The following is a 25018-nucleotide window of genomic DNA, read 5'->3' on the forward strand; positions in this document are numbered from 1 at the left end:
CTTTCCTTTTTATGCCTATTGGTTTTCTACTCACACTAGAGTTAAGTTATGGGTACATTATTGTTGACATATCAACCATGCAATTGTACAATGAAGAAATTTGGTAAGTGTCTACAAAAATAACCCTTTAAAACTATCTGTACTGAACTTATATATCCTGCATTCAAAAGTAAGTACAGATAACTAAAGGTGACCTGAGGTATGAGAAAAACTTACAATACTAAAAAAGACCAATGTGACAACAGTTGATAATGCTGAAGGGAATTGAGATAATTCAGTAACAGAAGAAAACTTTTAAAACAATTCTAATTAGTATAGAATTCTATATTAATTCAGAAAAATATTTAGTATTCAGAGATGGATTGCATTCATCAAGTTCAAGTGCTTATCTCAACCAAAAACAACTACAAAAATGCTTACAGCAGCATTATTTAAAATTGCCCCAACTGGAAAAAAAATTTTTTTTTCTCACTAGTAGAGTGGATGAACTATAATATTTGTGGGGCACCTGGGGGCTCATAAAGCTATTTGCATGTAAACATACACTATTCTTCAAGGCAAGAGAAGGATGCCAAAGGTGATTCAGAGATCATCGTGGCTGCCATTCCCATCAAAGACCTAGAGTACACAGGCCCGAGGTACAGGGCTACGTCCATCTTAGTTTCAAAGGATGGGGCCAACAATCCAAGGGAGCTATGGGGATCCAGCTCAACTCCCATCCTGACAACAGAAGCATGCAGGGGTGAGGTCACCTCAGAAAACCACTTCATGGGAACGCCATGGTGGCTCAGTCAGTTAGGCATCTGACTTTGGCTCAGGTCATGATCTCCAAATTTCTTGGGTTTGAGTCCTGCTTGGGGCTCTGTGCTGACAGCTCAGAGCCTGGAGCCTGCTTTAGGTTCTGTGTCTCCCTTGTTCATGGTCTCTCTCTCTCTCTCAAAAATAAATAAACATTAAAAAAAGGTAAAAAAAAGAAAAGAAAAGAAAAGAAAAGAAAAAAAAAAAAAGAAAATCACCGCATGAACAGCACCCCATTGGGATGTGGGAGTGACATGCTGCCCAGTGGGTCCAAAAAACAGGTTCTCCACTCCAGTGGGTCCATAAAGTGGGATCTCTGCCCCACTGAGTCTGAAAGGCAGAGCATCTAGACAAAGAGGATTGTTTTTGAGCTTTAAGTTTTAATGGAAGTTAGTAGAATTTCCTCTATTAGGTTTTAGATTTACTTGAGATCCATGATCCCTTTCTTCTTTCTTATTTCATCATTTTGGAATGGGAATGCCATATTTTATGCCTGCCGCACACTGTATTTTGGAAGTACATAACTTGTTTGATATCATGCATTCACAGCTGAAGAGAAAATTTGCCTCAGGACAAATCATGCCCTGAGTCTCACACCAACTAACTTAGATGATATTTAGATGACATTTGGAAATTTAGAGTTAATGCTAAAAAGAGTTAAACGTTTTGGAACTACTAGAATAAAATGAATGTATTTTTCACGTGAGAAAGAATAAATTTGGTGGGGGAGCTATGTATGGAATGTGACGGATTATTTGTTTCCCCAACATGCATATGTTGAAATCATAGCCCCTAATGTGATGGTGTGTAGGAGGTAATTAGGCATTGGAAGTGGAGCCCTCAAGAATGGGATTAGTGCCCTTATAAAAGAAACCCCTGATCCCTCAGAGATACAAACAATTATCAGGGAATACTATGAAAAAATATATGCCAACAAATTGGACAACCTGGAAGAAATGGACAAATTCCTGAACACCCACACTCTTCCAAAACTCAATCAGGAGGAAATAGAAAGCTTGAACAGACCCATAACCAGCGAAGAAATTGAATCGGTTATCAAAAATCTCCCAACAAATAAGAGTCCAGGACCAGATGGCTTCCCAGGGCAGTTCTACCAGACATTTAAAGCAGAGATAATACCTATCCTTCTCAAGCTATTCCAAGAAATAGAAAGGGAAGGAAAACTTCCAGACTCATTCTATGAAGCCAGTATTACTTTGATTCCTAAACCAGACAGAGACCCAGTAAAAAAAGAGAACTACAGGCCAATATCCCTGATGAATATGGATGCAGAAATTCTCAATAAGATACTAGCAAATCGAATTCAACGGCATATATAAAGAATTATTCACCATGATCAAGTGGGATTCATTCCTGGGATGCAGGGCTGGTTCAACATTCGCAAATCAATCAACGTGATACATCACATTAACAAAAAAAAAGAGAAGAACCATATGATCCTGTCAATCGATGCAGAAAAGGCCTTTGACAAAATCCAGCACCCTTTCTTAATAAAAACCCTTGAGAAAGTCGGGATAGAAGGAACATACTTAAAGATCATAAAAGCCATTTATGAAAAGCCCACAGCTAACATCATCCTCAACGGGGAAAAACTGAGAGCTTTCTCCCTGAGATCAGGAACACGACAGGGATGCCCACTCTCACCGCTGTTGTTTAACATAGTGCTGGAAGTTCTAGCATCAGCAATCAGACAACAAAAGGAAATCAAAGGCATCAAAATTGGCAAAGATGAAGTCAAGCTTTCGCTTTTTGCAGATGACATGATATTATACATGGAAAATCCAATAGACTCCACCAAAAGTCTGCTAGAACGGATACATGAATTCAGCAAAGTTGCAGGATACAAAATCAATGTACAGAAATCAGTTGCATTCTTATACACTAACAATGAAGCAACAGAAAGACAAATAAAGAAACTGATCCCATTCACAATTGCACCAAGAAGCATAAAATACTAGGAATAAATCTAACCAAAGATGTAAAGGATCTGTATGCTGAAAACTATAGGAAGCTTATGAAGGTAATTGAAGAAGATTTAAAGAAATGGGAAGACATTCCCTGCTCATGGATTGGAAGAATAAATATTGTCAAAATGTCAATACTACCCAAAGCTATCTACACATTCAATGCAATCCCAATCAAAATTGCACCAGCATTCTTCTCAAAACTAGAACAAGCAATCCTAAAATTCATATGGAACCACAAAAGGCCCCGAATAGCCAAAGGAATTTTGAAGAAGAAGACCAAAGCAGGAGGCATCACAATCCCAGACTTTAGCCTCTACTACAAAGCTGTCATCATCAAGACAGCATGGTATTGGCACAAAAACAGACACATAGACCAATGGAATAGAATAGAAACCCCAGAACTAGACCCACAAACATACGGCCAACTCATCTTTGACAAAGCAGGAAAGAACATCCAATGGAAAAAAGACAGTCTCTTTAGCAAATGGTGCTGGGAGAACTGGACAGCAACATGCAGAAGGTTGAAACTAGACCACTTTCTCACACCATTCACAAAAATAAACTCAAAATGGATAAAGGACCTGAATGTGAGACAGGAAACCATCAAAACCTTAGAGGAGAAAGCAGGAAAAGACCTCTCTGACCTCAGCCGTAGCAATCTCTTACTCGACACATCCCCAAAAGCAAAAGTGAATTACTGGGACCTTATGAAGATAAAAAGCTTCTGCACAGCAAAGGAAACAACCAACAAAACTAAAAGGCAACCAATGGAATGGGAAAAGATATTTGCAAATGACATATCGGACAAAGGGCTAGTATCCAAAATCTATAAAGAGCTCACCAAACTCCACACCCGAAAAACAAATAACCCAGTGAAGAAATGGGCAGAAAACATGAATAGACACTTCTCTAAAGAAGACATCTGGATGGCCAACAGGCACATGAAAAGATGTTCAGCGTCGCTCCTCATCAGGGAAATACAAATCAAAACCACACTCAGATATCACCTCACGCCAGTCAGAGTGGCCAAAATGAACAAATCAGGAGACTATAGATGCTGGAGAGGATGTGGAGAAACGGGAACCCTCTTGCAGTGTTGGTGGGAATGCAAATTGGTGCAGCCGCTCTGGAAAGCAGTGTGGAGGTTCCTCAGAAAATTAAAAATAGACCTACCCTATGACCCATCAATAGCACTGCTAGGAATTTATCCAAGGGATACAGGAGTACTGATGCATAGGGGCACTTGTACCCCAATGTTCATAGCAGCACTCTCAACAATAGCCAAATTATGGAAAGAGCCTAAATGTCCATCAACTGATGAATGGATAAAGAAATTGTGGTTTATATACACAATGGAGTACTACGTGGCAATGAGAAAAAATAAAATATGGCCTTTTGTAGCAAAGAACTGGAGAGTGTGATGCTAAGAGAGAGAGAGAGTTTTGTAGCAAATGGAACTGGAGAGTGTGATGCTAAGTGAAATAAGCCATACAGAGAAAGACAGATACCATATGGTTTCACTCTTATGTGGATCCTGGTAAACTTAACAGGAACCCATGGGGGAGGGGGAGGAAAAAAGAAAAAAAAAAGAGGTTAGATTGGGAGAGAGTCAAAGCATAAGAGACAGTTAAAAACTGAGAACAAACTGAGGGTTGATGGGGGGTGGGATGGAGGAGAGGGTGGGTGATGGGTATTGAGGAGGGCACCTTTTGGGATGAGCACTGGGTGTTGTATGGAAACCAATTTGACAATAAATGTCATATATAAAAAAAAAAAAGAAAGAAAAGTATTTTCCGGACATAAATGTAAAGAATTCATGTGAAGCATAAATAAAAAATGGCAGAAGTGAAAAAAAAAAAAAAAAAAAAAAAGAAACCCCTGAGAGCTGTTTTTTTCCACCATGTGAGAACATTAAGGGAAGACACCATCTGTGAAACAGAAAGCAGGCTCTCACTAGACACTGAATCTGCTGGCATCCTTATTAAACTTCTCAGCCTCAAGAATTGTGGGAAATAAATATTTGTTGTTTAAACTGGTAATTTTGTTCCAGCAGCCCAAATGGACTAAGACAAATCTCTTAAGATAGGTATTTTAGACCATTCATTTTAAACAACGTGTATGAAGGCTTCTTCGGTAATTCACAGTTGAGGAAATGTACAAGAGGAGTTATAAGAACAGAGAAGAGAAGACATTGCCAAGAGATATTAAAAATTGAGTTAATTTTAACTAGTTGGTAAGCCCAGTAGGGAATTCAGAGACTTAAAGAGTTCCTAGGTGTAGGTTGAGAGACTAGGTTAGTGATTGTGCCACTAACAATACATAGAATGCAAGTCTCTAGTTAGAGAACGTGAGCAGGGAGATGAAGAGTAACTTTGAAATGAGTCCAATGTAGGTTATTGAATTGATTCTCCCAGGCAATCTTAAAAGTTCTATGACTATGCCCATCTTCCAAATGATGAAACTAAGTCTTCACATTACTTCACATAACTATGTGATTCATACAGTCGAAAAGCAAACCCAAATATCATGACTCAGAAGTCCATTTTTTTATCAAAGTGCTATACAGCATTTCTAATAATTATTGAATGGATGATGAAGCAAAGTAGTGTATTAGACATTCAAAGAAGGGAGTAGTCAATGGGACTGCCACACTGTGAACCCATTTAATAAAAACCTCTATATGTATTTGGACAACCAGATTAACCTGCCAAATTTTGTAAATTTTATTTTGTTTCCCAGATACCCTAATCTTCAAGTGTATTGGAAAGTAGCAAAAGGGAAAAAAAATCTTATTTCGAACTATGCATAAGGTAATAGGCTTATTTTAAGGGAAAACATTTTAATTCAGTAAGAAGTATAAGCAAGCTCCTTAAGAGGTGGGCCTACATCTCATTCATTTCTGATGCTCCCATTTCAAAGGGAACATAGGTATTCAACAAAAATACATCTGTGAGTATTGACATGGCTTTTGTCCCAACATATTTGCATACCTAATATTGAAAAATCAATATGTGCTTCTCTGAAATGGAGAATTGACACTACAAAATGTATTTTTAATCATAACGTTAAATCCTGTACTTATTCTGTGCTTGCCCACTAATCAAAATGTAATTTTTATAAGAATATATTTATTGTGAGAGATAAACTCCAACTGTAAGATTTTATTTATAGTTTTTTTGTTATTTTTTGTTTTTGTTTTTGTTTTGTTTTGTTTTACTATGTAGAGTTTTAATGATAATGAAGCATGTACTTTAATTCTCTGGAATGCTGCACAAATTCCATGCTATATTACTCAGCCTGCATTGTTCTCTGGGGTCTGGTTTTTCACAAAAGACACTGTGAAAAAAAACTGTTATCAACGTTAGATTGTATTATATTACATTTGAATAAAGAAATATGACAGAAAGGAAATCCATTTGTAACCTCTTCCAAGAATTGTTCCCTGTGGTTCCAAATCTCAAAGCGCCTTAAAAGTGTACTGTGTGTGCATGTGCTTATTTTGCTTATTTTTTTCTTATTTACATATTTTACTCTCACTATGAACTGAATTTCCTATGGGAAGTTACCTTGGCATATAATAGGCATTCAATGCATTTCTTATGATATGTCTTGTACTACATGCAGACACTTCTATTATGTATGTGTTATAAAACTGTTTCAGTTGAGAGGTGACAAAATAGAGACCTTATCCAGGAGATTAACTGGCTTTTCCAGATAAGGACGCCTTGTGGTGTAGCTGAGGTACTTTGGAAACTAAAGAAAAAAAATCCACAGATCCGGCAATCCTTTCTCTTCATGTCTATGAAGCCTCTGATGTGCAAATATATTTATAAACTATAGTATGTGTGTATGTATGTATGTGTCCATCTATTTTTCCTTATCTATACATTCAAGTAATTTAATATATAGTAAATAGGTAAATTGAAAGGATTACTTCTACTTAGCAGGTACATCTTTCTAAGGAAATAGGGTATTGTTTATGTCACTTTTAGCCTATCTTTTTGCACCTACTATCAGAAACGTTAGTTGTGGGCCAAGCTGAAGATCTCATTTCCAAAGAACAGACTCACTAGATAAAATGCTGATAAATTGAACTCTAACAATGGCTTCCAATTTTATCTATGCGCCAACATCTCCCGTAGAATACATAAAACCCTAGAACTTCTGAGTCAGAATCTCTGGAGATGAAGCTTAACTAAATCACCTTAAAACATCTCAACAGTTGTGCAGCCCACAGTAAAAAGCAATGGGTTAGAATGAGGCACATTAATCAGACTTTTCAAATGGATCTCTCAGGTGCAAATTTGATCAGACCCAAGTAGATAGTATGATGTGGAAGACAAACTTTATAAAGGGAAATGCTATGTGTGTATAGATTGCTCCTTATAAGGGAGTCCAAAAAGTCTGTATTACAAGGCGAAGAGAATGTTTCTCTTTACAGAAGCCACTTTCAGCACATTTACAAAAATAAGTTGATCAATTACTTTTTTTGTAGCCAAAGATTATGAAATGGAATATAAATAGATGAAAAAAGAGAGATTAACTAAAAAAGAAGAGATGTGTTCATAGGAAACTGAAATGCAATATCTGAATTAAAATTTGCAACAGTTGAAATTACAATTAGAATTATTCTGGAAAAAAGCCAAGCAAGTGTTTTAACTATAGTAATGCACATTTTTTTTTTAAAGTGGAAATAGAATGCAAAGAAAGAAAATGGGAAATATGGGAGAAATAGAGATAAAACTAAAACTCTAGTAGAAATTTCTAAGAAAGAAAATATCACATCTGAAACTAAGCAACTCTGAAAAAGGTAATTAAAATTCTACTGAGCTGACAAAAGACCCATGGTAATTCATAAAAATATGTTTCACTATAACCTGCAGGTCCTTTAAGAAAAATTGGTGTGGAAAATGTTAAATTGCCAAAGTTAAAATATTCCTTAAAATTCTAGATTTTCAAGATCTCTAAAAAGGACAGAATGTATAAAGAAAAATAAAATAATGCTGACCTTAGTGTTCTCTAGAATTTCAAATTCCCAATTCAATTGAGAATTGTGGGGACTATTACAAGAATTCCAAGAATTTCATTCATTTGTGGACCAAGTTAACAGGAAGATTTCTGAAATATGTAACATTTCAGAAGATACATCATGTTACCTGTTTATTTTAAAATTACTTTTCAAAGATGTGCTCTGATTACTAGAGAGATAATTTATGATTGAGAAAAATATAACAAAAATCATTTGAAAGTCTCTGGGATTATAAATGAGCAAAACTCTCAATCCATGAAAGTAAAAGTCAGGTGAAATCTTCAGATTAGACCATCACAAAGGGTTGCATATGTGCACTTATAAGAATGTAGTGCAGTTTCAATGACTTTCATGGCATTTAGATGCAGCTCCATATAAATAACTCTTGGAATATGGTAGAGGCACAGGATAAGATTATCTCCCCTAACTTCCTTGTAAAAACAGAGCAGCTAGGATAGCAAACTCCAAAGCCATGATAAATATCTGTATAAAAAAAAAAAACAAACAAACAAAACTAAGTGACAAAATATCCCATATACATCCCTGTATAACAAGGTAGGAAAATCACCAATGGCTGTTAAGACCTGTGCACTGTTGCCTCACCTCTGTGCAAAAGCAAGCAGAGGGGTGCAAAAGGAGATTCTATGGTCAAGGGAACAGGAGAATCCCAAAATATTCATCAGGTTCTCACTGAATGGTGAAAATAAAAAGTAATAACAGCAAATGCTTGAGAGAATGTGGAGAAGCTGTCTTATATATTGCTAGTGGAAATGGAAAATGGTGCAGCCACTCTGGAAAAAAAAATTGCAGTTTCTTTTGAAACTAAACATACAATTACTATATGACCCAGAAATTTTGCTCTTGGGCATTTATCCCAGAGAAATAAAAACATATTCATATAAGCACCTATACAGGAATGTTCATACAAGCTATTTTTTATTAGAGCAAAAAATCAGAAAGGTCCAGATGTCTTTCAAGGATGAATTGTTAAACAAAATGTGATATATATAACGCCACAATACTCTTTGGCAATAAAAGAACAAGACTATCAATTAACAATTCACACAACTTGAAAGTATCTGCAAGGAATTATGCTGAGTGAAAAAAGCCAATACCAGAGGCTTCATGCTGTATGATTCCACTTCTTCAGTATTTTTGAAATGACAAAATTCTAGAAATAGCAGATTCGTGGTTTCCAGTGTTTAGGGACTGGGGTAGGAGGGGAGGGACGGGGCAGTGACGGAGGGAGAGAAAGTTTGGTGTGGTTATAAAAAGGCAACATGAGAAATGAGTACAGGTCATGGAACGATTTTCTGCTTTTTATCTGTATTTTTTTAGTACGGTAAACTATACATAACATAATATCATTTTTAGCCATCTGTAAGTGCACAATCTGGTGGCATTAATTACTTTCACAATGTTGTATAACCATCATCACTATCTATGTCCAAAATCTTTTCATAATCTCCAACATAGACTCTGTACCCACTAAACAAGTAACTTCCCCTGGGGCTCCTGAGTGGTTCAGTTGGTTAAACATCTGACTTTGGCTCGGGTCATGATCTCGCAGTTCATGAGTTCAAGGCCTGCATGGCGCTCTGTGCTGACAGCTCGGAGTCTGGAGCCTGGAGCCTGCTTCGGATTCTGTGTCTCCCTCTCTCTCTGCCTCTCCCCTGCTTTTGATCTGTTTCTCTCTCTCAAAAATAAATAGATGTTAAAAAAATAATAATAATAGTAACTTCCCTTTTCCCCAGTCCCAACTTACAGTAACAGCCTACTTTGTCTCTATGATTTGGCTATTCTGAGTTCTTCATATAAATGGAATCATAAATATTTGTCCTTTTGTGTCTTAGCTTATTTCACTAAGCAAAAAATGTTGTTATTGTAATTTTTTATTTTTTATTGAACTATAAAATACAGTGTTATAGTGCTTTCAGGTATACAACATGATTCAACAATTCTGTACATTACTCAGTGCTCACCTCTAATAACTGGAGCCACCGACCATTATCATTACAATATTATTGACTGTATTACCTGTGCTGTATTATTCATCTCTGTGATTTACTTTTTTTTTTTAACATTTATTTATTTTTGAGAGAGAGAGAGACAGAGCATGAGCAGGGGAGGGGCAGAGAGGGAGGGAGACACAGAATCTAAAGCAGGTTCCATGATCCGAGGTGTCAACACAGAGCCCGACATGGGGCTCGAACTCACAAATTGCAAGATCATGACCTGAGCCAAAGTCGGATGCCCAGCTGACTGAGCCACCCAGTGGAGTGATTTACTAGGAGTCCCAGTGATTTACTTTTTTAATAACTGGATGTTTGTATGTCTTCATCTCCTTTATCCATTTAACCTATGCCCCTACTCACCTCCCCTCTGGCCACCACCAGTTTGTTCCCTGCTTTTAAGAGTCTACTTTTTTGTTTGCTTGCTTGTTTGCTTCTTTCTTCATTTGTTTTGTTTTTTAGATTCCACATATAGATGAAATCATATGGTATTTGTTTTTCTCTGAAATAGTTCATTTAGCATAATATCCCTAGTTCCATCCATGCTGTTGTAAATGTTGTTGCAGATCTCATTCTTTTTTCATGGCTGAGTAATATTCCATTGAATGTATATACCTCACTTATTAGTCTATTAGTTTATTGATGGGCTTGGCTTAATTGTATATCTTGGCTCTTGTAAATAATGCTGCAATAAACATAAGGGTGCATGTATCTCTTCAAATTAATGTTTTCATTTTCTTTGGGTAAATACTCAGCTGTGGAATTACTGGATCGTATAGTATTCTTTTTTAAAATTGTTGAGGAAACTCCATACTCTTTTTCAAAGTGGCTGCACAAGTTTACATTCCCACAAACTGTGCACAAAGTTTCCTTTTTTTCCATAAGCAAAATTTTGTAAAGGTCCATTTATGTTGTAACATATATCAAATAAGGAAGTATGATGCTTCTTGCTTTGTTCTTTTTTCTTGAGATTGCTTTATCTATTTGGGGTCTTTTAGCTTCAGATGAATTTTTGTTTTCTTTCTATTTCTGTAAAAAGTGCCATTGAAATTCTGATAGAAGCTAAGCTGAATCTGTAGATCACTTTGGCTGTTTTGGAATTGAAAAATACTAATTCATTCAAATCATAAACACAGAATATCTTCCCATTTATTTGTGTCTTCTTCATCAATGTGTATAATTGTCAGTGTATGCATCTTTCACCCCCTTGGTTAATTTTATTCCTGTTAGCTTATTTTGGCAGGTGCTATTATAAATCAGATTATTTTCTTAATTTCTCTTTCTGATCATTTATAGTAGTGTATAGAAATACAACTGATTTTATGTATTGATTTTGTATCCTTCAACTAACTTTACTCAACTAGTTTATTAGCTGCAACAGTTTTTTGGTGCTGTCTTTATGGTTTTATGTATATAATGTTATGTCATCTGCAAACAGACAATTTTACTTCTTCCTTTCCACTTTGGATGCATTTTGCTTTTTTGTCTTGCCTCATTGCTCTAGCTAGGACTTCTAATACAATGTCAAATGGAAATGGCAAGGGTGACATTGTTGTTTTCTTCCTGATCTTGGAAAACTTTTAGCTTTTTATTATTGAGCGTGTTGTGGATTTGGCTTATATGACTTTTATTATGCTGAAGTACATCCCGTCCATATACAACTTATTGAGAGTTTTGTCATGAAATGGTGTTGAATTCTGTTAAATAATTTTCTACATCTATTGAGATGACTATATGATTCTCATCCTTTGTTTTGTTAATGTAATATATCAGTTTTATTGATTTGTATATGTTGAACCATCCTTGCATCCGCTCTCCCCCCAGGAATAAATTCTGATTGGGTGTGTATGATCGTTTTAATGCATTGTTCACTTCTATTTGCTAATATTTTGTTGAGAATTTTTGCATCTATGTTCATCAGGAAAGTTGGCCTGTAATCCTCTTTGCTTGCAATGTCCCTTTCTGGCTTTGATATTAGGGTGATGCTGCCCTTGTAAAATGAGTTTGACAGTGTTCCATCCTCTCCAATTTTGGGGAATGATTTGAGAAGGAATGATATTAATTCTTCTTTAAATGATTGGTAAAATTTACCAGGGGAGCTATCTGCTGCTGGGCTTCTCTTTGTTAGGAGGTTTTTGATTACTGATTCAATCTCCCTCCTTGGAATCGGTCTGTTTTGATCTTATATTGCTTCATGATTCTGTGTTGGTAGGTTGTATGTTTCTAAAAATTTACCCATTTCTTCTAGGTTGTCCACTATGTTGGTGTATAATTGTACATAGTAGGATATTTTTTTATGATTCTCAGTATTTCTGTTATTTCAGTTGTAATGTCTTCTCTTTTATTTATGATTTTATTTGAATCTTCTCTTTTTTCTGTTAGTCTTGCTAAAGGGTCATCAATTTGGTTTATGTTTGAAAAAAAAAAACAGTTCCTAGTTCCGGTAATCTTTTCTATCACCCTCCTACTTCATTTATTTCCACTCTGTTATTTGTTATTTGCTTAATTCTGCTGACTGTAGACTTAGTTTGTTCTTCTTTCTCTAGTTCCTTGTGGTTTTTTAGATTATTTATTTGAGATTTATTTCAGATTTATTTATTTAATGTATATATTTGTTGCTACACACTTCCCTCTTAGAATTCCTTTGTTGCATCCCATTTTAGTGTGTTATGTTTCTGTTTTCGTGTCTTAGGATTTTTAAATTTCCCTATTAACTTCATCCTTGACCCATTGTTTATTCAGGAATATGTTGTCTAATCTCCATGTATTTGTAAATTTTTCAATTTTCCTCTTGCCTATTTCTAATTTCATACCATTGTGGTCAGAAAAGATACTTGGTACGACTTCAATCTTAAATTTGTTAAGACTTGTGGCCTAACGCACAACCTACCTTGGAGTATGTTTTGTGTCTACTTCAGAAGAATATGTATTCTGCTGCTACTGGATGAAATATTCTGTGTCTGTTAGATTAATCTAGTCTAACACATAGTCAAGTCCACTATTTCCTTGTTGATTCTCTGTCTGAATCATCTATCCATTATCAAAAGTTAAGCATTATAGTCCCCTATTATGTACTGTTGTGTATTTCTCCCTCCAAATCTTTTTTTTTTTTTTTTTAACGTTTTATTTATTTTTGAGACATGGAGAGACAGAGCATGAACACGGGAGGGTCAGAGAGAGGGAGACACAGAATCCGAAACAGGCTTCAGGCTCTGAGCTGTCAGCACAGAGCCCGACGCGGGGCTCGAACCCACGGACCGTGAGATCATGACCTGAGTGGAAGTCGGCCGCTTAACTGACTGAGCCACCCAGGTGCCCCACCCTTCAAATCTTTTAATATTTCCTTTATTTGTTTAGCTTCTCAGATGTTGGATGTATACATATTTGTAATTGTTAGAATTGACACTTTTATCATCATGTAATAACCTTCCCTGTCTCTTATTACAGTTTGACTTAAATTCTATTTTGTCTGGATAAGTATAGCTACCTCTGCTCTCTTTTTGTTTGCATTTTCATTGAATATTTTTTGCATCTTTTCACTTTAGTCTATGTGTGTCCTTAAAGCTTAAGTGAGTCTCTTGTAGGTAGCTATAATTGGATCTTGCTTTTTATTTTTTCAACCATTCAATCACTCTGTGTTTTTTTATTGGGAAATTTAGTCCATTTACTTTTAAAATAATTATTAATAGGTGTGGATTTACCGCTGTCATTTTGTTAATTGCTTTCTGGCTGGTTTGTAGTATTATTTTTTCCTTTCTTCCTCTCTTCCTTGATTTCTTTATGATTAGATGATTTTTTTCATGTATGCTTTGATACAGTTCTCTTTATCTTTTGTGTATGTATAGAGCTTTTTATTTGAAAGTATTAGGATGCTTACATAAAACATCTTATAACAGCCTATTTTAAGCTGGTAACAACTTAATTGCCTACAAAACTCTACATTTTTATTTTCTTCCTCATTAATGTTTTTGATATCACAATTTATATCTTTTTTATATTATGTCTCTATTAACAAATTTTGTAGCTATTGTAATTTCATGCTTTTGTCTTTTAAACTTTTTATAAATTATAAGTGATTTCCACACGTCTATTCCAATGTTAGTGTTTTCTAAATTTAAGTATATATTCACCTAATATTCTTAATTAACATCCTTTTAGTTTCAGCTTAAAGAACTCCCTTTACTCCATTTGTTGTAAGGCTGGCATATTGGTGATGAACTCCTCAGCTTGTTTTGAGGAAAGTATCTAGCTTTCTTTCAATTCTGAAGGACAACTTTGCTGGGTAAAATATTCTTTTGGCATTCTCCACCCGCACCCCCAGCATTTTGAATATAGCATCCCATTCCCTCTCACTTGCTAGGTTTTTGCTGAAAAATCCACTGATACTCATCTTATGGGGTTCCTTTGTACATAGCAAGCCATTTTTTTTCTTGCTACTTTCAAGATTGTCTTTAACTTTTGACAATTTAATTATAGTCTGTGTTTCTGTAAGTCTCTAGATTCTCCTTTTTGATATTGTTTGGTCTTCCTACATTTGGATGTCTGTACAGTTTTGGGACGTTTTTAGCCATTATTTCTTTGCATAAGCTTTCTGCACCCTTTCCCTCTCTCTTCTCTTTCTGATAAACCTGTAAAGCATGTATTATGTCCCATAAGTCCCTTAAGCTGTCATCGCTATTTTCCATTCTTCTTTTCTTTTTGATTTTCTGATTGTATGACTTCTATTCTCTTATCTTTAAATTCACTGGTCTTTTCTTCCATTTGACCTAGTTAGGTGTGGGACACTTCTACTCAATTTTTCACTTCAGTAATTATATTCTTCAACTCTATGATCTCTGGTACTTTTTAATATTCTCTGTCTCTTGGTGAAATTCTCATTTGACTTATATACTGCTCTCCTTATCTCAGTGATCATCGGTATGTTATTTATTATGTTTATATGTATGTTATTTTGAACTCTCTTTTGGGTAAAGCACTCATCTCTGCTTCTTTATGGTCAGTTTCTGAAGATTTATTTTGTTCTTTTGTTTGGAACATGGTTCCCTGATTCTTGATTTTCCTTGACACTCTCTGCATTGGTTTTTACCCATTACATAAAATAGCCACCTCTCCCAGCCTTGACAGAGCGGCTTCTGTAGGAGATGAACCTCGTCAATCAGCCAGCCTACGCTCTCGGTTGTCTCTCCAGCCTTTGTGTTTGTCCATGATGCTGTGTCTGTTCTTTGTGGCTCTCTGTAGATTAGGGAGTGCTAATACCTGTTACTGTCCCAAAGGTTTGGGAAATATCCACATACCTGTTTGTGTTCCTGTACAGCAACTAATTGCCTGCCTTTAGCTCTCTGATAGAAACTAATTGGGATCCTGACCTTTAGTCAGCAGCTGGGAAATTCTAGATGTTAGCTATGCAGCCTAACCCTATCAGGGAGAAATCAAGAGCTGTGTGGCTTTGCTTCCTCATTCTATGCTGAGCCAGAGGCCATAGTTACTGGGAATGCTTGTGCACCCATACAGACTGCCTCTTTAATATGCCAAGTTCCATCAGCTACCAGAGCTAGGGGATTGAGGAACCAGTTTCTTGTTTGACAGCCCTAACATTTGGGGTGCTAGGTGTGTAAAAAAGCTTCTGCTAGGGAGCAGCTGGAAACTTGGTTTGGATGCCCACCAGCTCTTTCATGTTCCTAGAAGGATCCCAGTAAGCTCTCACATGTAGGCTTATTGGAAGCCAGAGCTTCAGGCAACAGATGAAAAAGTATGCACCATGTCTCTTCCAGAGAGAAATTGGGAGATGGGTGTTTTTATCTCCCTCCTCTTCTCTGAGCTCAGTGTTTATCTGCAGGGAGTACACATACTCCCATTTAAACACTGCTGCTTTGTTTGCTAGAGTCCCACATGTCCTGAATTCAAGACCTGTCGGTGGTGGGAGCTAGCTGATTTGGGAGCCTGTCCTTTGGATGGCAGCCATTAAAGTTGGGGTGCTGGTTGTGTGGACATCCTTTTGGGGAGAAGCTGGTGACTTTGTTTCATTGTTGGAAGAAGCTGGAGAGAGATTATGGGCGAAGTGCTTATTAGCGTTTTCATGCTCCCAGGAAGATTCCAGTCAGCACCCAAATAAGTAAAGGCTAATTAGAAGGCAAATCCTTAGGCAGAAGCTATGAAAGTAGACAGATTCCTTCCACAGAGAAAGTGGTGATGAGTGGTTTTGCCTGTTCTTTCTACACCAAGACCAGGTTATAGGTGTGAGAATTGTTTGCACACCATTCAAGAACTTCTTCTTTGTATAGTTTGGTCCTATGGGAATTGTGAATGCTGAGCCTTATCACAGCTATCACAGGTAGGTAATGGAGGCCCATCCATTCCTTCAAAGCCTTAGGAATTGGAGAAAAATGTGTGATCCAAACCCTTCACTACAAAGAAAAAAATTGGAAGTTAGTATTCCCTTCCAACTGTAAGGCACTGTGCTGGGGTCAGGTTTAGAGTGTATCTCAACCTTTCTTACCCATTTCAATGTGGGTGTTTTCTCAGTTACCCAATATGTTAGAATGATTCCACTAGTTTCCAGATTTCTATCAAACAGAATTGATTCATGTGTGGCTGCATATTTAGCATCAGTCAGGAGGAGGAGGGAAAGTCAGGAACCTCTTATCCATCATCTTGACTCTATTTATTGACTCTGATAATGAATATACAAATCTGCACATATGATAAAATTGATAGAATTAAATACATCTACACACATGAATGAGTACAAATAAAACTGAAGAAATCTGAATAAAATCATGGGGGCGCCTGGGTGGCGCAGTCGGTTGAGCATCTGACTTCAGCCAGGTCACGATCTCGCAGTCCGTGAGTTCGAGCCCCGCGTCGGGCTCTGGGCTGATGGCTCAGAGCCTGGAGCCTGTTTCCGATTCTGTGTCTCCCTCTCTCTCTGCCCCTCCCCCGTTCATGCTCTGTCTCTCTCTGTCCCCAAAATAAATAAAAAACGTTGAAAAAAAAAAACCTAACATAAAATCATGGATTATATCAGCATCAATATTTTGTTTGTGCCATTGTTCTATAGTTTTTGTAAGAAGTTACTGTTTGTGGAAACTGGGTAAAGGGTAAATTTGATCTTTTTGTATTTTTTTATATTTATATATTTATCTACAATATTTTAATAAATATTGTAGTTAAAAATATATATAATCATATTTTCTTTATCCATTCATCCATGGATGGGCACTTTAAGTTGTTTCCATATATTAACTATTGTAAATAATGCTGCAATGAACATGAAAGTGAATATTTCTTATCAAGATGGTGATTTTGTTTTCTTCAGATAAATATCCAATAGCGGAATTACTGGATCATACTGTCATTCTATTTTTAATTTTTTGAGAAAATTTCATACTGTTTTCCATAGTGGTTGCATCAGTTTACATTCTCACCAACAACATACAAGGGGTCCCTTTTCTCCACATCATTGCCAGTGCTTTTTATTTCTCATCTTTTGGATAATAGCCATTCTAACAGGTTATGGGTAATAATATCTCACTGTTGTTTTTATTTGTATTTCTCTTATGATTACTGATGTTAGACACCTTGTCAAGTACCTGTTAGTTATCTATGTCTTCTTTGGAAAGGTATGCATTCAGTTCCTCTACCCATTTTTTAATTGAACTACTGGGATATTTATATATTGAGCTGCGTGAGTTCTTCATATATTTTGCATATTAACCCCTTATCAGATACATGATTTGTAAATATTTTATACCATTCAGTAGGTAATCTTTTCATTTCATTGGTTTCTTTTGCTGCTTACTGTAATCTAGTCCCATTTGTTTATTCTTTTGTTGCTTTTGCTTTTAGTGTCAACCCCCCCCCACACACACACACCCTAAAATCACTGCCAAAACCAATGTGTAGTATCTTACCCTCTATTATTTCTTCTAGGAGTTTTATGGTTTAAGGTCTTAGAGTCAAGCGTTTAATCTTTAAGTCTTTAATCTTTAAGAATTCAGTCCAATTTGAGTTGATTTTAGTGTTTGGTGTAAGACAGGATATGGTCCAGTTTCACTCTTTTGCAGCTGCCTGCCCAGTTTTTCCAGCACTGTTTATTAAATAGACTATCCTTTCACCAGTGTATTCTTGGGACCCTTGTCACAAATTAGCTTCGCATCTATGCTTGGGCTTATTTCTGGTCTCTCTATTCTGTTCCACTGATTTAGGTGTCTGTTTTTATGACAATAGCATAAACTTTTGAATACTAAGGCTTTGTAATACAGTTTGAAATCATGAACGTAATACCTCCAGCTATGGTTTTTCTTAAGATTGTTTTCACTATTTGGGGTCTTCGTGTTTCTATACAAATTTTAGGATTGTTTTCCATACCTGTAAAAAATGCCATTGGAGGGGCGCCTGGGTGGCGCAGTCGGTTAAGCGTCCGACTTCAGCCAGGTCACGATCTCACGGTCTGTGAGTTGGAGCCCCGCGTCGGGCTCTGGGCTGATGGCTCAGAGCCTGGAGCCTGTTTCCGATTCTGTGTCTCCCTCTCTCTCTGCCCCTTCCCCGTTCATGCTCTGTCTCTCTCTGTCCCAAAAATAAATAAACGTTGAAAAAAAAATGCCATTGGAATTCTGCTTGGGATTGCAGTGAATTTATAGGTTGCTTTGGGTAGTATGGACATTCTGATGATATTAATTCTTCCAATCCATGAGCATGATATCTCTTTTTTTATTTGTGTCCTCTTCAATTTCTTTCATTATTGTGTTCTGGTTTTTAGAGCATAGGTGTCTCACCATCTTAATTAAATTTATTCCTGGGTATTTTATACCTTGTGATAAAATTACAAATGGGATTGTTAATTTCTTTTTCTGATAGTTCATTGATAGTGTATAGAAATGCAACTGATTTTTATATCTTGACTTTCTATCTTGCAATGTTACTGAATTCATTTATTCTAAGAGTTTTTTGATGGAGTCTTTAGGCTTTTCTATATATAAAATCAGGTTATTTGTAAATAGTGACAGTTTTACATCCTCCTCTCTCAGTTGGATTCATTTTATGTCTTTTTTATGCCTAATTGCTTCTAATATTATGTTGAATAAAAGCGGCAAAATGGACATATCTGTCTTGTTCCTGAATTTAGAGGAAAAGTGTTCAGTTTTTCACCAAGTTTGATGCTCTCTATGGGCTTGTTATATATGGTCTTTATTATGTTGAGGTACTTTTCCTCTATACCCAGTTTGTTGAGTTTTTATAACGAATGAATGTTAAACTTTTTCACATTCCTTTTCTTCATCTAAGTTAATTGTATGATTTTTATCCTTTATTTTTTTAATGTGGTGTATAATATTGATTGATTTGTGTGTGTTGAACCATCCTTGCATCATAAGAATTAAGTCCACTTGATCATGGTGTATGATTCTTCCAATGTATTGTTGAATTTAGTTTATTAATATTTTGTTGAAGACTTTTTCATCTATGTTCATCAGGGATTTTGGCCTGTAGTTTTGTTTTGTTTTGGTTTGGTTTCTTGTAGTGTCCTTATCTAGTTTTGTTTCCACGGTAATGCTGGACTTGTAAAATGATCTGGGATATGTTCCCTTTTGCCCCATTTTTTTGGAAGAGTGTGAGAAGGATTGGTATTAACTCTTTAAATGTTTGGCGGGATTCATCAGTGAAATGATCTGTTTCTGCACTGTTGTTTGTTGGGAGGTTTTTGATTACTCCTTAACTACTATTGGTATATGCTGATTTTCTGTTTCTTCATGATTCAGGCTTGGGAGAGTGCATGTTTCTAAGAATTTATCCATTTCTTCTAGGTTGTCCAACTTGTTAGTGCATAATTGTTTATAGTAGTCCCTTATGATCTTTTGTATTTCTGTGGTATCAGTTGTAACATTTCCTGTTTCATTTCTGACTTTATTTACGTTCTTTTTCTTAGTGAGCCTACTAAAGGCTTCTCGATCTTATCTTTTAATAATTCCAACTCTTATTCTTTGCTGTCTTTTTCAGTCTTTAAGTCTGCTATATATGTCTGCTCTATCTTTAGGTCTGTTATCTTTAGGTCGTTTTATGTTTTTAGGTGGATGCATAAAGATTTACAAATATCATGTCCTCCTGGATTGAGGAAAAGTCTTTCTGTAGGCTAAGTTGTCTTGTTGACTTATGACTAGAGGGCAAAGTAGGCATCCGTCTGAAGCATTATTCCTAAATTCTAATACCAGCACTTATACATACTAGATATGTAGGTAAATGATCATACATTTGGTTTCTTTTTTTGTAAAATAAGAATGAAATAAAATAGTAATGTCTGTGCCCTACTAAGGTTTTGATGGTTACATGGGATATCCCAGCTTAAATATTTAGGGCAATGCCTTCCATACCCTATGTATTTAATAAATGATAGTTATTATTATTTTTAAAGACAACAAATGGTTTCTTTAATTTTCAGTTTATTCTTTTTAACAACAAAATATATTTTCTTCTACACCGAACAGGAAACAATTTTCTAAATAAATGGGTTTGGAGGTTTGAAACAGTGTTTCTTTGTGTGTTCCCATATCTTTAGAAACATGTGTATGGTAACTTTGCTTTCATTTATCTCCCAGCAAGCAAGAAAAACAGAAAACACACATCATGAATTTCTAGATTTTTTTCTAAGTCTTTCAAAGTAATTTTTGTCATCAATTTTAATCTAACATTTTATCTTCTGTCTGATTCACTTCTGTTTTTCGGGAACACAAGCCTTTGCATAGGAAACTAGATAACCACTTCCTTTTTCCTTTGAAATGGATACCTTTTCTGGCTCCTTAATTTTGGCATTAGTATAAGAGGTATGAAAACACTTTCAGATTTAATAATGTAAAACAAATTCTGTCAGAGAACATTTGTACTGAATAGTTTAAAAAAGAACTGCATAAAGTCACTTCCTTGTAAGGTGTTTTCTTTCTTCCTATCTTTAACAGAAGAGCCATTTTATTAATTCTATATTTAGTAGCATTGGAGGCATAAATATATGAAAGGCGCAAGATTGCCATGATATTTTAATCGTTTTTTTAATATCAACTTTTTTTTAGGCAAGGTTTAGATTTACAGAAAAATTGCAAATACGGTGCAGAGAGTTCCCATATACTCCCATGCCCATGTTTTCCCTATAACATCTTGCATTATATGGTATATTTACATGGTTAATGAACCAATAATGACAGGTTATTAAACAAAGTCTATGCTTTTTTCAGACTTTAGCATTTTTATCTAATGTCTATTTTTAGTTCCAAGATTCTTTCCAGGATTCCACATTACAATAAACCCCCATGCCTTCTTAGGGTCTTTTGTCTGTGGGACTTTTTTTCTAAGTTTATTTGTTTTGAGAAAGAGAGAGTGGGGAAGGGACAGAGAGAGAGGGAGAGAGAAAATCCAAAGCAGGCTTTGCACTGACAGCTCAGAACTGGAACTGACTAACTGTGAGATCATGACCTGAGCTAAAGTCAGACACTTAAGCAACGGAGTCACCCAGGGGCCCCGGTGGGATTGTTTTTGATGACAAAAACTTTCGTGTATTTCTGGTCAGGTGTTTTGTAGAATATCCCTGAATTAAGGCTTATCTGATTCTTTTCGTGATTAGACCGAGAGTATGCATTTTTGTGAGGACAGCCACGAAAACAGCGTCCATTTCATCATATCATGTAAAGAGTACCTACTATTAACATGACTTATTACAATTGATGTTGACTTTGATCAACTGTCTTGATAGCATTTGTCCAATTTCTTCACTGTAAAGTTACTCCTTCCCCTTTTTTATACTGTACTCTGGCAGTATGTCCCTTTGCACAGCCCACATCTAAGAGATGGGGAACGATGCACTTGCCACAAATTCCTACCACCCACTAGTCTTCTTATTGTATTTTTCTGCCTTCTCCAGAATCTCATTTAAACGAAGTCAAATACTATGTAAACTTTTCAGACTGACTTCATTCACTTAGCAGTATGTACTTAAGGTTCATCCATGTCTTTTCATTGCTTAATAGTTTTTGCTTGTTTGTTTTAAGTACTGAATGATACCCCTTATAGTGATATAACACAGTTTGTTTATTCATTTACATATTGAAGGTCATTTCTAGTTTTTGGTGATTAAGAATAAATCTGTTTGCCACATTCATGTGATGGTATTTATACTGACAAATTTTCAGATTGTTTGCATAAACACTCAGGAGTATGATTGCTGGATTTTATGGCAAAATTATATTTAGCTTTGTAAGAAACTTACAAAATACCTTTCAAAGTGTTTGTGCCATTGTCCTTTACCAGTAATTAATGAGAGTTCCTCTTGCTCTGCATTCTTACCAGCAACTGGTAGTGTCAGTTTTTGGATTTTACCTTTGTTTGTTTGTTTATTTACTTTTTGAGAGACAGAAAGAGTGAGAGAGCATGGGAGGGACATAGAAACAGGGAGAGAGAGAATCACAAGCAGGATGCATGCTGTCAGCACAGAGCCTGATACAAGGTTTGGATTCACAAACCATGAGATCATGACCTAGCTGAAATCAAGAGTCGGATGCTTAACAGACTGAGCCACCCAGGTGCCCCTGGATTTTACCCATTCTTAGATGTATGTAACAGTATTTTTTTGTTTTCATCTGCAACTTCCTTTTTTTTTTTTTTTATTTTTTTTCAATGTTTATTTATTTTTGAGACAATGTGAGAGACAGAGTGCAAGTGGCAGAGGGGCAGACAGGGGGAGACACAGAATCTGAAGGGGGCTGCAGGCCCCGAGCTGTCAGCACAGAGCCCGATGTGGGGCTGGAACTCACAAACCCTGAGATCATGACCCTAGCCAAAGTCGGACGCTTAACCGACTGAGCCACTCAGGCGCCCCAATCTGCAACTTCCTAATGACAAGAGTTGTTGAGAATATTTTCCTCTGGTTGTTTGCTATTTGTATTTGCTTTGATGAGACTGTTCAAATATTTTTTTCCCATTGAGGCTTTGACAGTGCAGAGCTTGCTTGAGATTCTCCCTCTTTATCTGCCCCTCCCCTGCTCGCACTTTCTCTGTCTCTCTCAAAATAAGGCCCTAGAATTCATCAAAATTACTCTTAAAATGTTCCTACCAGTTTATGGCTTAAGTAACTTCTGCTCCAAGTAAGCAGATCCTAGGTGTGACCCCCTATATTTGCCTGTCTCTAGAGCAGATGACAATTTGTTCTGTGACTCCAGCTCTCTAATGGCTCCCAGAAAAGTCACTGATTTCAGTTTGTTTATCTTTTTTTTATCTTTTTTCTTGTTGAAAAATTGTGTGTGACAACTTTTAGGTTCTTAATATGCTAGAGACAAAGCCACAAGTATGCCATGGTATTTTTAGAACTTAAGCTGCTTATGATCTGATCTGTAGGGACATTTCAACTAATTAGCTACCACTGTTAACAGACTTAAATGGAAACATTGTGTTTTATTTACATTGTGTTTATTGATATTCCCTGGTGACAGTTACATTTCAGTTCTTTATTTAAAGTTTATATATGGTTTGAATTTGTCTTCACATTTTGAAATATTTAAGGAATTTGATACTTACATTCACTTCTACCAAATCAAGGTCCTAAAGGTTAGAAAGAAGAATCATGGGTTAATGTATGAGTTGGACAATTAATAGAGTGATCCCATTTGGGTCTCATATTCAAATTAATTGTTACCATAACTGCTTGAGTCTGGCTATCTAGTGGATTTATTTATTTCTATTTTTATTGTATATTTAGAACTCCATGTGAAAATTCAAATCCTTTTATTGAAACCTTCCTTGACTCTTGTAGCTTAGAAGCTCTTTTAAAATTTGACCACAGGGGAGCATGCACACAAACACACACATAGGAATTATTTCCATATATATCCACTATAACAGTTAATAACATGCCTTCCACACATTGAATATTTAATAAAGGTTTGTTAAATGTTCAATACATATAAAATATCCCAAGAAAATATATTAGTATCACATAATTTATAATATATGATATGGAATACTATTTCTTGCCAAATAACAGAATCATGCTATGTGCATATCCAAATTAGATGTAAATCTAATTTAAAAACTGTATTATATTTGGGGCGCCTGGGTGGCCCAGTCAGTGGGCATTTAATTTCAGCTCAGGTCATGAACTTGCTTTCGTGGGTTCAGGCCCTGCATGGGGCTTTGTGCTGACAGCTCAGAGCCTGGAGTCTGTGCTTCAGATTCTGTGTCTCCTTCTCTCTCTGCCCCTCCCCTGCTCATGCTCTGCCTCTATCTCTCTCAAAAATAAATAAAGATTAAAAAGAAATTTTTTTAATTAAAAAACACTGTATTATATTTAAGTATTTGCTTAGTTTATTTCAAAATTATAACTAAGGTTATTTTAGATATCACATATATATGTCTCTAATGATTACACTCATAAAATGAAGCACCAAATACTATGTAAATGTTATTTATACATGTACATTCAAAATCTCATTTTATCTCTGCTATTTGTAAAATTATCTGCAATTTTACATGCACTCTCTAGAGAATTTACATTTTCTATTTAAAAATTAAATATAATTAGGAAAAATTAATAAATATCTCATATAATGTCTGGTAACAACATATAAATTTTACATATTTTTTAAGGAAAAAATATCATCCTGGGGCAAGCATTTTAGACAGAAATATAAGCAATCAACTAATTTTAAAACATATAATTTTATTGTTACAAAAGAAATTTTTTTTTTTACATTTAATGCTTTAATTTTAACATTTACCAATTAATTTTAGATCATGGATCCTACTTAAATACTATAACAGGGTAACATATTTCTTCAATTATTTTTTCAAAAACATATCCATTTACTATTTATTTGAAAACAACTTTAGACTTCAATATTGTAAAATACTCAAAACATCAGCAGGAAAATACAATACTGAAATTCTCACACTGTTTTCTTTATGGTTTGACTAGAAGTTGCTCCATCAAAAATGAATCACATTGTATGCTTTTGGTTCATAGAAATGACCGATGGACTTTACCATTTTATTTCTTTAAATACAGAATACTTAAGCACTTTACAATGTGAATAACAAAACCAAAAGAACAATTTCAATTAACTAAGGGTATTATTCTCAAAATATGCAGAAAAAATATTTATTTACCATATTGGATTGAAGATTTATAATAATCTTCCTTTTAACCTGAAGTATATAAA

General features: G+C 35.6%; 1 protein-coding gene across 2 annotated transcripts in view; it reads right to left on the reverse strand.

Moving 5' to 3' along the window:
• The window catches only part of ADAM29 (ADAM metallopeptidase domain 29), an 82574-nt gene that overhangs the window by 37867 nt on the left and 19689 nt on the right, over positions 1 to 25018 (reverse strand). The window lies entirely within an intron of this gene.

Source organism: Puma concolor, chromosome B1 (genome assembly GCF_028749965.1).
Source record: "Puma concolor isolate L17-30 chromosome B1, mPumCon1.1.hap2, whole genome shotgun sequence".
In the NCBI taxonomy this organism is placed as follows: Eukaryota; Metazoa; Chordata; class Mammalia; order Carnivora; family Felidae; genus Puma; species Puma concolor.